Below are 13,604 nucleotides of genomic sequence, written 5' to 3'. Positions count from 1 at the left end.
TGATTTGGACGTATGGCGCTAGATGCCCAAAGTCAGCAGTGGAAAAAATGTCCATGCTCAAAAAAATACATCTAGAATTTTTTTTTTTTTTTTTCAGAAAAGCATCTCTCTGGACATCCAGTCTATTGATCGTCCAGGCCACCAGTATGTCTATCTATATACCACATTTTTTACCAAAAATTTGTCTAAGTTCCAAATGCCCAGAACAAGACCATATGGACAGGGGCCATCATTTTGATAGCCTGGCCACCCAGACATGGCAATAGAGCAGTGGGGTGCCTTACAGGGCACTGCTGTGAACTTCACAAAAAGGGTGCCACATAAACATCTCACCAGAACTCCCTTAGAGGTTATGGTGAGCCCCCCAAACCCATTATACCCACCTGTCTTCAACCCCAATAGCCCTTATGGTTATATGTGCCACCTATATGGCAGTACAGTAGGGTTTGGATTTTTTTAGGTGGGCTCACATTTTCCACCATGAATGTAATGGTCAGAGTGGCTTATGGGCCTGGGACCTCCTTTCTATAGTTCACTAGCCCACTCCCCCAGGCTTCTTAAAGTTAATAGGATATGATAAAAGGGGGAAATGCATGAATGGTAGAATGGTATGTTTGATTTTGGGGATGAATGAAGAAAGCATATTTTAATATAAATAGATATATTTTAAAGTTAAGTGCTATAACGGTTAACAAAATATTAATAAAATTATACAGGAGATTAGAATAGAAATTATGGGCTCCTTTTACTAAGGTGCGCTAGTGTTTTTAGCGCACGCAAACGAAAAATACTAATGCAAGCTCTATGGAGGTGTTAGCATTTAGTGCGCGGGGCATTATAGTGCGTGCTAAGTGTACGCTAAAACCGCTAGTGCACCTTCGTAAAAGGAGCCTTAAATCTTTTAGGCCAGAATTTTATCTTTTTATAATTGATTATTTGGAAAAGAAGGATCATTAGTAAATTTCTAAAATAAATATGTCTTCAGTACTTTACGAAAAGTGGATAGAAGGAAGGTCATTCTGATGTTTCACGATTTCTTCTGGAGAAAGATGGTGTTTCTCCCATCATGACCTTCCATGCGAGGAGCTTTTCAGTCTCCTAATGTTTGCTGTGTCTGGACGTCTACCGTAAGCAAAATAGAACTGAGATCTCGGAGGGGGGGAGGGGGAGGGAATCCATTCAGCCAAACCAAAAGCATCAAGTTCCAGTCATGGCTGACCTCGCAACTTTGTCACTGCATGGTAGCTGGATATCGGGTCACGTTTCCAGCTGGATTTGTTTTTATTATTTCATTGCATCTGACCAGGGAATGAATAGTGTGCATCTCCCTTGCTTGCCGCAACTTGTCAACAGCATCTTTAACTCAAAACAAAACAAAAACCCTGGGATTTTCAGAACTATCATCTCTTCTCACCTTGTCACCCAGGAATGCGCCCAAGAATGTGACTGAGAAACACTTGAAAAGAATTGTATTAGGAAAGCAGGCACATCCTGCCTTGCTGGAAAGGAGGCCTTCTCAGAGCACCCAATTAACTGAAAATGAGAGCTGCTAAAGGATATTTTATTATCTTTTAGACCATTCCCCTCCCCCTGCATTCAGGGGGGAAGATGACATGCCCCACTAGTGGCATTATCGCCGGCCACTGTGGTAAAAGCTCCAATGCTCGTAGAATTGCTATGAACGTCTGAGCAGATGAAAAAAACCCAGAAAATCCCAAAAAATCAGAAAAAAAAATATGACAAAGCTGTGAAACAAAAGAGGTAATTTAAAAGACATAAGGACCTAAGAATTGTCATCCTGGGACAGACTGAAGGTCCATCAAGCCCAGCATTCTGTGTCCAACAGTGGCCAACCCAAGTCCCTAGCTAAATCCCAGGTGTCAGGTCAAAAGCGCGCCGGGACAAAGGCGCGCCCAGACAATTGAGCACAGTGCGCGCCGCCGCGCCACTCTAAATTACTGTTTTTAGGGCTCCGATGGGGGGGTGTGGGGGGGAACCCCCCACTTTACTTAATAGACATCGCGCCGCGTTGTGGGGGCGTTGTGGGGGGTGTGGGGGGTTGTAACCCCCCACATTTTACTGAAAACTGAACTTTTTCCTTGTTTTTAGGGAAAAAGTTCAGTTTACAGTAAAATGTGGAGGGTTACAACCCCCCAAACCCCCCATAACGCCAGCGCGATGTCTATTAAGTAAACTGGGGGGGTTCCCCAACAAAAAACCCCTTCGGAGCCCCTAAAAACTGTAATTTAGAGCGGCATGGCGGCGCGCGCTGCGCTCAATTGTCGGCGCGCGCTTTTGTCTTTCGTGCCGTTGTCTATGAACCAAATCCCAAGCAGTAAAAACAGATTTTATGCTGCTTATTTTAGGATTAAGCAGTGGATTTCCCCAAGCCATCTCAATAATGGCTTATGGACTTCTCATTTACCCCCACTTTTATAAAAAAACATAGTGTGTTTTTTAGCACTGGCCTTGACGGTAACAGCTCTGACACTCATAGGAATTCTATAAGCGTCGGAGCTGTAACCATCACAGCCGATGCTAAAAACCATACTACAGTTTTGTAAAAGGGGAGATTAGGAAATTATCCAACCCTGCTAAGCGAACCGATTTCACCATATTCTCTGGCAATGAATTCCAGAGTTTAATTACACATTGTGGGGCAAATTCTATAAACAGCATCCCAACTGTAGACAGCAGTAGGTGTCCTACTGCTATCTAACCAGCCAATTAGGACACACATTTTCTATTTTAAAAAAAAAACCACCCAAGGCAGGCCATCTACTATAGGTGTCTGTTGTGGGTGCAGGGAGGCACCTAGGAATGCTTAAGTTCACCCAGAAGTGGCCTTAGGCAAGCTTAAGTGGCCCTAGGGAAACATCTACAGCCACAATAGGCACCTGAAATGCTTGTCTACATTTCAAATAGTCTGCAGCCACTAAACTGATCGCTGCAAGGAAATCTCCCTGCCATAATCAGCCAAACAGCTAGGAACCTCTAAATCCCACCACAAGTCAGCCAACAGAAAGAATGCCCACTTCCTCCTACCACCCCCAAAAAAAAAAAAAAAAAAAATTCTCAGGAGGAAAAATACCCACTCTTTCCTGCTAGCACTGAACAGACTGGTCTATCAGACTTGCCACTGTTAGGCTGAAGTCAGCATTCCTCCCCTTGAGAGTCATCTCCCAAAGGCACTTCTGTTCTTCTTAGCTTGCTGGCCTGGAGCTGTTCTTTTCAGTACCCTTTTCCACTCAGGCTGAGTGGACAGCTCCCAGGTGCCTTTGCAGCTTTTATATGCAAATGAGCTCCTTTTCCACTGTTCAGGCTCCCTCCACTGGCCTATGACAGGAACTTCATCCTGTCATACTGGGCTATAGTGGGGTACAAGTGTTTAAAAAAACTATTAAAGGTACGACTATCCAGTCCAGAGTTTGCTTTATATATGTTCAAGCAGGACCGTCAGAAGTATGGCTGAGCTGAGCAAATGCCTGAGGCACCTTGTCAGAGGGATGGGGGTGGCAGCATTTCATACCACTGCGGCTGCTATAACAACCTTAGAAGCTCCTTGAAATCTTTAGGTCGGCTTTAGTCTAATGTGTAGCTGTGCCATTGAAGGGGACTTTACTTACAGACAACTAGAACTTTGGAAGGAACTAACCCCCCTGGGGCTGTGTTCAAGGGCTTTTATACCTGTACCAACTACTGAAAGCACTCACTGATCATCACCTCCAACAATTCACCTTAAAATTCCAGCACCAGAGATCATTCCTGTGGCAGAGAATTACTTGGCTCCTAACACTTGTTATTACAAAAGAGAATGTCTGCATGAAATGTTTAGCAAAGGCTGGGTTGGCTGTTAAGCAGGAAGGAGAGACAGGGCTGCCTCTGCCAGTAATTGGCATCAGAAAAAGTACTTTGTGTATTTTGTTTCACTTTAATTTTTAAAGAGTGCATGGTTCCTGGCTCAAGGGCCCGAAGAATCAGTCTGCACCTGTGGAAAGGAATTATGAATGCCCGGTGCACCAGACTGGGATGGCATGTACTGGAGTGAAATGGGATGATGTGTGGGGTAAGATGGCACGGAGTAGGCTACAATGATCTGTTTTCTCCTCGGTCTGTTCTCTACATGGGTTGTAACTGCTTTGTTTTCAAAGCATAAAACAGGAGATCAGTTTATTCCTCATTAGTGTGTGGAAAGCCCCTCTCCTTCCCTTAAACCTCCCCCCTCCCCCATACACACACACATACTGTTACTATATCTGAGCGCCTCATTTTATTTCAAAGGATTCCATTTCCCTGCGGGGGCAGATCACAGGGCCTCTTCCCTGGCACCCAGGGTATGTGTGGCTTCCCTGCTTCTCTCAGACGTGCCCCACAGGATAAATGCTCACACACAGTGAGCTTATTTTCTTAATTAGATTGGATGGTTACTCAAACAAATCAAGTGCTAACATATCAACCAAGATTTTGCATTACAGGGAGGTAGGAGTAACACAAATAGACACACAAAGAAAGATATATATTATTAAAGAAGCATTCCTAGAGAGACAAATACATAAGTGCATAGACACGTGGATACTTATTATAAACACATGATATACATAGTATATTACATTACATTATATTACACTAGGGACTTCTATTCTGCCTATACCTTGCAGTTCAAGGCGGATTACAAAAGAGCTAACTGGACATTTCCAGTGAAGTTACAACAGTTTTGGGTTTTTTGTTTGTTTGTTTTTTGGTTACAAGGGAGGAGAGGTAGCTGGATTAATTCCGGATAGTAACATAGTAAATAATCGCAGAAAGAAACTTATTGGCCTCTCCAGTCTACCTAGTTGATATTTCTGCATTTTAGAGTGTGGTGCGATGGTTAAAGCTACAGCCTCAGCACCCTGTGGTTGTGAGCTCAAACCCACGCTGCTCCTTGTGACCTTGCCAAGTCACTTAATCCCTCCCATTGCCCCAGGTACATTAGATAGATTGTGAGCCCACCAGGACAGACAGGGAAAAATGCTAAAGTACCAGAATAAATTAATGTGAACCGTTCTGAGCTCCCCTGGCAAAACTGAATAAATAAAAATAAATAGATAGATATGCATGCAATCTAAAAACCCATTTCCCCTTACCTCCACCCCTACCTTTTGCCTTTATGAACCGTCAACACTTTTCCTACCAGTGCCTCAGGGCAGCTAAGGAAGTTATCCAGTTCTTGAAGATTTTTTTTTTTTTTTTTTTGGCTAATCTTGGTTTTGAACTTACACCCCAAAGCAGCATGGGATTTACAGTTCCTGATTCTACCCATTGAGAGTCATGCTGCAGGTCCTTTATAATGTATCGTGATAGGCTTGTCAGAAAGCCAAGACGGTCCTAAGTCTTCCTCTTAGAACTGGGTAACTTGGCAAACAACGTTGCCCTCCATAGCAGTCTCGAGCATGACCAGAATTTATGAAGGTAGTAATTCCACCATTTCCACTTGAATGTCATTTCAGGCCTTGTTACCCTTTTTGGGAAGGACAGCATTTAATCCTCTGCACTCCCTGTGCACATTCCTGACCCGCCCATGCCTCTCTCATGGCTACACCCCTTCTGAGTTGCACATGATCCAAAATAATCACTCCTTGCTAGAGAATAACGCATGGAGGACCATTTTCAAAAAGAATGTCTAGTCTGACTTGGATGTTTCCCATTAAATGTCCAAAGTCAGAAACACAGAAATTTCCATTTTGAGAGCTGAACCACGAGACAGCCAAATTTTTTTAATTTATTTTTGAAAATTGCCTGCTTGGATGTCTAAGCCAACAGGACATCCAAATCCTTAGGACGCCTGACTTTATACCCCATTTTTGACCAAAGAAATGTCTAAAGTTGAAAATGTCCAAATGCAGACCATTTGGGCGTGGGAGTGGCCATCTTTGTGATGGACTGGCCACATAGACATGCCAAGAGAGCAGTGGGACACCTTAGAGAGGGCACTGCTGAGAGTGCCAGAAATACATCTCACCATATACCCCTTATAATTTATGGTGAGCCCTCCAAAACTCCCCCAAAACCTACTAGACCCACCTGTTTACCACCCCAGTAGCCCTCATGGCTGCAGGTGGCACATATATGACAGTAGAGTAGAGTTTTGGTGGGCTCACACGTTCCACCATAAATTTACAGGTTAGAGTGGCTTAACAGACTTGGGTCCTCCTCTCTATGGTTCATTATCTCACAGATTTTCATAATTGCTGAATAAATTGCACACCAACGTTACTGCATAGCTCCACTGTGGTTGCTTGGCTTTCATTAGCCCATCCACCAGGTTACTTAAGATACCTGTGTAATGCTCTACTAGGCTTTCCCTGCTGTTTTAGAGACAGGTATGTACTCTTTCATTCAGAATTTGGGAGGGGGGGCGGGAGGGAGTTAGTGAGCAGTGGGGAAGTGTTGGGGGGTCATACTTTAATATGTCCAGTGGTTATCTGGTCAGTTTAGGTACCTTTGTGGCACTTATACACATCTAAAACAGGTCTAGCTCTGAACATCTATGTTCCACCCAGGATATTTTGTGAAAGGTTCAATTATCGCTGCAAGACATCCAAGATAAGCATGCCCAAGCCCACCCTAGACAAGTCCATAACATGCCTCTTAACACCCCCCCCCCCCGGAACTCTGGATACACAGCGGATGAAACATCTTGCTAGACATCCAAGAAACCAGTTTTGATTATCGGCACTTGGAGGTCCTAGTGATTAGGACGAACTTGTACTGACTTAGGTGGGGGTTTTTTTTTTTTTAATGTTTTAGTTTTCTTGATTATGAGCCTCAAAGCCAGATTGGCACCGGATTGGCACCCAAACCATAATAGTGCAAATTAAGTGCTCGTTAGCTCAATAATTAAATCATCGGTGTCAATTAACTAATTATTTTAGGCATTGATCGGGACAACCTTTATAGAATCCATGGGTTTATCTTCAGTCTGAAACAAGAGTAGAAAATTATTTTGTAAACCAATTCCTAAATTAGCAGTGAGTGGAAAGACCCATCTTTTTATCTTGTTCTTAGGCATCCCCTGGCTTTTGTACAGATGGCTTCAGTAGAGCCATTAGATAGAAGCTTCTAAGCCTAGTCACCAAAATTAGATTAATAGTTGCACCCAGTTACTCTAAATATCCAAATGTTCACAAGTATCTGTACCTGTATTTTTATTGGGTATAACAAATGAGCAGACTAGATCAGAGGTAGGCAATTCTTAATCCTTAAAAGCTGGAGCCAGGTCAGGTTTTCAGGATCTCCACCATGGATTTGAATGCACTGCCTCCTTGAGATACAAATCTATCTCATGCATATTTATTGTGGATATCCTTAAAACCTGACCTGGCTCCGGCTCTCGAGGACCGGATTTGCCTACTCCTGGACTCGATGGACCGTTCAGGTCTTTATCTGCCATCATTTACTATGTTACTATATGGAGCAGTCATTTTTGATATAATTCTGGTCTCTCAATTCTTTTTTACTGGACCAACATTAGAATGATATAGATTCTTCTGTAATACAGAATTCCAGATGACAATAAAACAGTATTTCCACAGAAAAAACAAGGTTCTTAATAGATGTAATTCATGGATTTCTGATACCATACAGGCCTTTCTTTCAGTTGTACAAATATATCTTCCATGTTTCCTGTCATCTAGTTCAGCATTTCAGTTGTGATATAGCATCCAAAATTCTACTTTGGCATCAGAATTATCACTGGCTCTGTTAGCAGTAAGGGAGTGGTGGGTGTGTATGTCCAACTATAGGGGCATGATTGATGATGTAATATGGGTTTATAAAAATTTGTGCTGAGGGAGTTGATTTGGTTCTTCCCTATCCAGTTTCCCTTGGACATGCATGGGTTGGGGGCAAAGAGGTCTAGGGATGGGAGAGCAAGTGTCTCCTAATTGGTCCCAGGAGCCAGAGGCGAAAGGAGTGACCTTTTAGCCTCCCAAAAAGAAGAGGAGAAGGCTGGCAGCAGAGGTCTTGACATTTGGCGGAAAACTGCAGGGACCTAAGAAGGTGCGATTTACGGTTCTGAAGTTTGAAGAGTTGGCATCGCAGAGGAGAGAAGAGATGTCAGTCATTTGAAATTCCATAGCAAATCTCAGTGATATTTTTCTATGTCATTTCATATTGTTCTTAACCATAAACCTAGGGGTTTTGTTCCCATGTCACTAGTAGTGTGCACTATTAACAAAATAGCCCTGAAATTAAAATGAAAGCAATAACACAAAATTCACAAATGATATGAAAGACGAAACAAATTTTTTTATGCCTACGCACACCCAGAGAAGAGTAGGAGAAAATTTAGAACACAAAGGATCAGCTTTGCTTTCTCGTGTTTTCATCTGTCTGGACCAGGGGTCCCCAAAATCCCTCCATGAGGGCCGAATCCAGTCAGGTTTTCAGGATTTCCCCAATGAATATGCATTGAAAGCAGTGCATGCAGATAGATCTCATGCATATTCATTGGGGAAATCCTGAAAACCTGACTGGATTCAGCCCCTCAAGGAGGACCTTTGGAGACCCCTGGTCTGGACCAAGGTCTATTTTTGCTTTTATATCTTTGTTGGAACCCCCCCCCAAACATTCAGTAAAAACTCCCTTTAATTTAAACAGACATTCAAACTGGACAACTGCATTTTTGAAGCCTGAGTGTGCTTCCTGCTGATTTGAAAGAAGTGAGATCAGTGGTGCCAGCACCCCTCCTCCTCATCATCCCCCCACCCCCTGCCTCTTCTCATTATTACCCTCGCCACACATGCGCCCCCCCTTCCCCCATACCTCTCATTGAAGTTGTTTGAAAGGTCAACAACATACTCCTCGCGACCCCGTCAGCTTTCCCATTGATGTCACTTCCAGGTGCTGCACACAGGAAATGATGTCAGAGGGAATGCCGACGGGGTTGCAAGGAGCATGTTGTTGACCATTTCAAACAACTTCAACGAGAGGTATGGGGGAAGGGAGGGGGGGCGCTTCAACTAGAGGTATGAGGGAAAGGAAAGAGGGGGGTGTGGCAAGCAGGAGCGGAGGAGGGACAGAGATGAGGGCAGGGGAGGGTACCTCTCACCCTCACTATGCCACTGAGTAAGATGAGTGTCCCAATGGTTGTCCAACATGAACCCATGGGTCAACGGAATAGAGTGATAGTTCCCTGAAACAACCCTAATTTCTACCCGTTCAGCACCCCAGATCTACACAATTGGGAACAATCAGGGTTGTTAACCCAATCCTTGGGACACTCCTAACCAGTCTGGTTTTCAGGAGTCCTACAATGAAGATGCATGAAACATGGGTACATTTTCATGCCTGCTTCCATCATATGCAAATCTATTTCATGCACATTCATTGAGGGTCTCCTGAAAACCTGACTGGCTTGGTGTGTCCTGAGGACTGGCATAAGACTTGCCCTAGGGTAGTTCTTCTTGCTTCTTCCACACAACCTTATTGAAATTGAAGGAAGTAGCCATGAGACCAACATGTTTATGGGTTATCATTAACTGAGACAAATGTGATTTGAATGTGTCCGAAAGGGCCCATTCAAGAAAGATAAGCTCTACTTTACAGCTAAATATTCTCCAATAAAGATAGGTAGGTGCCAGGCTAGCACCGGAATTCAGGAAGATCTGTCATGCCACATCTTCATAAAGACAGTTAATGAATAAAGCAAACCTAGGAGAGTTATAAACAAATAAGGAGAAGGCTGGAGATCAAATAAGATTGATAAGGAAACTTGACTGAGTCACTGGTTGTTATACTACAATAAGGAAAAAGCTCTGTATTTTGGAACCTCGGTGGTAGAAAGATTTGTGTCTTTGCGTAAACAATTTTTTTTCTTTTGATAGTCTTTCTCTTGCCAGATGGTGCAATAGCTTGAGTCCTCCTGGATAGGGCCATGGTGACCTTCTTGCAGGCAGCAGTATGTAGAGAAGAGATGACTTGAACATCCCTACAAGGGACCTCACAGATTTGTAATGGATTAATGGCCGTTGAACACAGCAGAATGGAGCAAAGTGATGCTAAAGTGGCAGCCAATCAGCTAGCAGCTCTGCACAGGCAGTAGTGAAGGAAGGTCGCTCATGCTGCAGTTCATTGCTGGACCACCAGGGATTCTAAAGGTACATGGAGGAGGCGGGAGGGAGGTAAAAATTCTTAGAATCAGCTGGAACAGGAGGTGGGAGGGATCCCTGCTGTCCCGGCCCACCACTGGAGCACAGGACTTATGGCAGGCCCGGTGGAGGTCTGAAAGGCACCGAGAGGGAGAGGGGGCAGGGGACAGAACCTGGCAGGGCAGGGGAGGAAGTGAGTGAAGGGGCTGAATGCAGAGCCTGGTAGAGCAGAGAGGGAGGGGGGAACAGGCTGCCGAGACTGGCAGGGTAGGGCAAGGCAAAGCACTGCACTTGAATATTAACACCCCCCCCCCACCCGGTTTATATTTGAATCAACCTTTTTTCCTCCTTTTTGGGGGGAAAAGGTTACCTCGGTTTATATTCGGATTGGTTTATATTCGGGTCGGTTTATATTCAAGTACATATGGTAATACAGAATGATGACTGCCCCACTGGAGTATGTGCCCATAGGTACTTCCCTACCCTGCCTTCCCCTCACCCTCGGCTCCACATCCTTCTCCTCATCTGATCTTTCCCACCCAACATCCTCACTACCTCTCCTCTCAGCCCCACATCCTCCCTCTCACCTACCCTTGGCACTAGAAGAGAAAGCATATCAGACAGGCTTTGTTTAGTTTTCAGTGACACACAGAGACTTCTTGTCTGACAAATCTGAAGGGTATTTTTAGTTACTGTCTCCTTATGCGCCCCGTTGATATAAATGGCAGGGCTTATTAAAACAAAGAAAATATTTTAGTTATTGCTGGAGTTTGTCTCCTTGTAAGAATCCCTGATAAGAAGCCTTCTGCTCTGGCATTTCTTAGCTTAGTCCCTGGCTGTGGAACTTGGATGCTTTTGTTGCAAAATCTGAGCATTATTGCTTCGAGCAATGAGGCCCTTTTACCGATGCTAAATACACTAGACAATTAGGGCAGCTATGATATTCTTGTGATGCTGTCAAGCAATGTGAAAGGCTTTGGGGTTGTCCAGCACCCACAGGTATACAAATAAGTATAGTTGATGTTACTAGTTGTGCTCTGTGTCTCTATTAAAGACTAGTCTAATAATGTGCATTGTTAGAAACTGAGAAAATTGGGACTGACAAACAAACTTGTTATAATTATTGTTTTAGGACAGGGGTCTCAAAGTCCCTCCTTGAGGGCCGCAATCCAGTCGGGTTTTCAGGATTTCCCCAATGAATATGCATTGAAAGCAGTGCCTGCACATAGATCTCATGCATATTCATTGGGGAAATCCTGAAAACCCGGCTGGATTGCGGCCCTCAAGGAGGGACTTTGAGACCCCTGTTTTTAGAAGATACGAGTAAAGGATTAAAGCACAGGCAAAGTAGGCATGTGCCTAGGACTAGGGTTACTATATTTTTCTTCAGGAACCCCTGGACACATGACCCCCCCCCCCCACACACACACACACACACCGTTCCACCCTGTTCTGGTCCCAGCCTTACCCACCCCCCACCCCCAAACCTCCTTCCGGACAAGCTCCAACCTTGTCGGGAGGGTCTGGAGCATGAACGGATGTGGGTGACATCATGCTCAGAAGCCCTCCAAACGCGGCCGGAGCTCGTCAGGGCTTTTCAAAACCCGGACAAATGTCCTCTAAAAAGAGGACATGTCCAGATTTTCATGGACGTCCGGTAACCCTACCTAGGGTCCAAATATTTATAAGGGGCATATGGTAATGTGTAGGGCCTGGACCCACCAGGAAAGACACAGTGGTTGCAAGTAAAAGGAAATACTGTTTATTATTAGTATGAGATTGGGGTCCTGTTCCATTCACAGGTAGGGGGAAGAAAATAAACAGAAAAGCATTCTTTAAATGTAAAGCACAGTAAGGTTCTCCAGTGATCTGCTCCTACAGGGCCATGACATACATTACTGTTTCTTGGTATGGCAATGTGTGGCACAGGGGTTAGAGCTTGTGGAGAGTTGATGTCCAAGATGAAGGCTTTATTAGAACAAGTAAGTAATCCACTTAAAAATGTCTAGAGCCTGAACCACTGCAAACATATGGACCCAACACAGTCCGTGTTTCGTCACTATTGTCTTCCTCAGGGGTCCCTATAGGTCCTATAAGTAGGCTTGTGGATTAAGTAATACAAACTGTGTGCTGATGAGATGTACTCAAAAGTGAAAGTGAGTGATTTTTTATTGCTTAATCCACAAGCCTGCAGTTTGAAATTAGAGGATAAATTTTTCCCCAATCCCGCAGGAACTCAATTTTCCCGTTCCATCCCCATGAATTTTGTCTCTGTCCCTGCCCCATTCCTGTAAGCACTGCCTTAACTGCACGTCTCAAACACTTATGCTTTGAAAGTGTTTGAGGCTTGTGCAGATGAGGGCAGAGCTTAGGCATTGGCAGAATGAGGCACTATGACATCACAATCTGAGCTCTAGAATGTTGCTACTTAGGATTTTAAAGTGTTTGAGGCTTGTGCAGATGAGGACGGAGCTTAGGCATTGGTGGAATGAGGCATTATGACATCACAACCTGAGCTCTAGGATGTTGCTACTTATGATTTTAAAGTGTTTGAGGCTTGTGCAGATGAGGACGGAGCTTAGGCATTGGTGGAATGAGGAATTATGACATCACAATCTGAGCTCTAGAATATTGCTGCTTATGATTTTAAAGTGTTTGAGGCTTGTGCAGATGAGGACGGAGCTTAGGCATTGGTGGAATGAAGCATTATGACATCACAATCTGAGCTCTAGAATATTGCTGCTTATGAGTTTAAAGTGTTTGAGGCTTGTGCAGATGAGGACGGAGCTTAGGCATTGGTGGAATGAGGCATTATGACATCACAATCTGAGCTCTAGAATGTTGCTACTTAGGATTTTAAAGTGTTTGAGGCTTGTGCAGATGAGGACGGAGCTTAGGCATTGGTGGAATGAGGCATTATGACATCACAATCTGAGCTCTAGAATGTTGCTACTTAGGATTTGAAAGTGTTTAAGGCTTGTGCAGATGAGGACAGAACTTGCAGGAATGTGGCAGGGGCAGGAAAAGAACTCATGGGTACGGGATGGGAAAATGAGTTCCTGCAGGAATGGGGAAAAATTTGTCCCCGTGTTATTCTCTACTTGAAATGATGTACCATGGGGCATGCTGAGGCATTACGTAATACTTGTGGTGGTTATGCACTACTGGCATGCTAATAATAACATCTATTTTTCCCCCACAAGGAGGGTATCTGGGAGGGTAGAGAGCATGTGTGTCTCTGTTAATGAGTTAGCGCAGGCACATTGCCACATGTTAACTGATTAGCATGTACATGGTATGTGAGCTCTTACCATGTACAAAATGGGTGGCAGTAAGGGCTTATGTGGTAATGGCAATATTAGTACGTGGCCATTAGCGCATGGGAAAGTTCCTTGTAAAGGCAGTTTGCCATAGGTTTATATAAGGGCCCCATAGCTGGTTACAAGTTTCAAGTTTCAAGTTTATTATAAAATT

This window comes from Geotrypetes seraphini, chromosome 15 (genome assembly GCF_902459505.1).
Source record: "Geotrypetes seraphini chromosome 15, aGeoSer1.1, whole genome shotgun sequence".
Lineage (NCBI taxonomy): Eukaryota > Metazoa > Chordata > Amphibia > Gymnophiona > Dermophiidae > Geotrypetes > Geotrypetes seraphini.
This window is presented reverse-complemented; position numbering follows the sequence as displayed.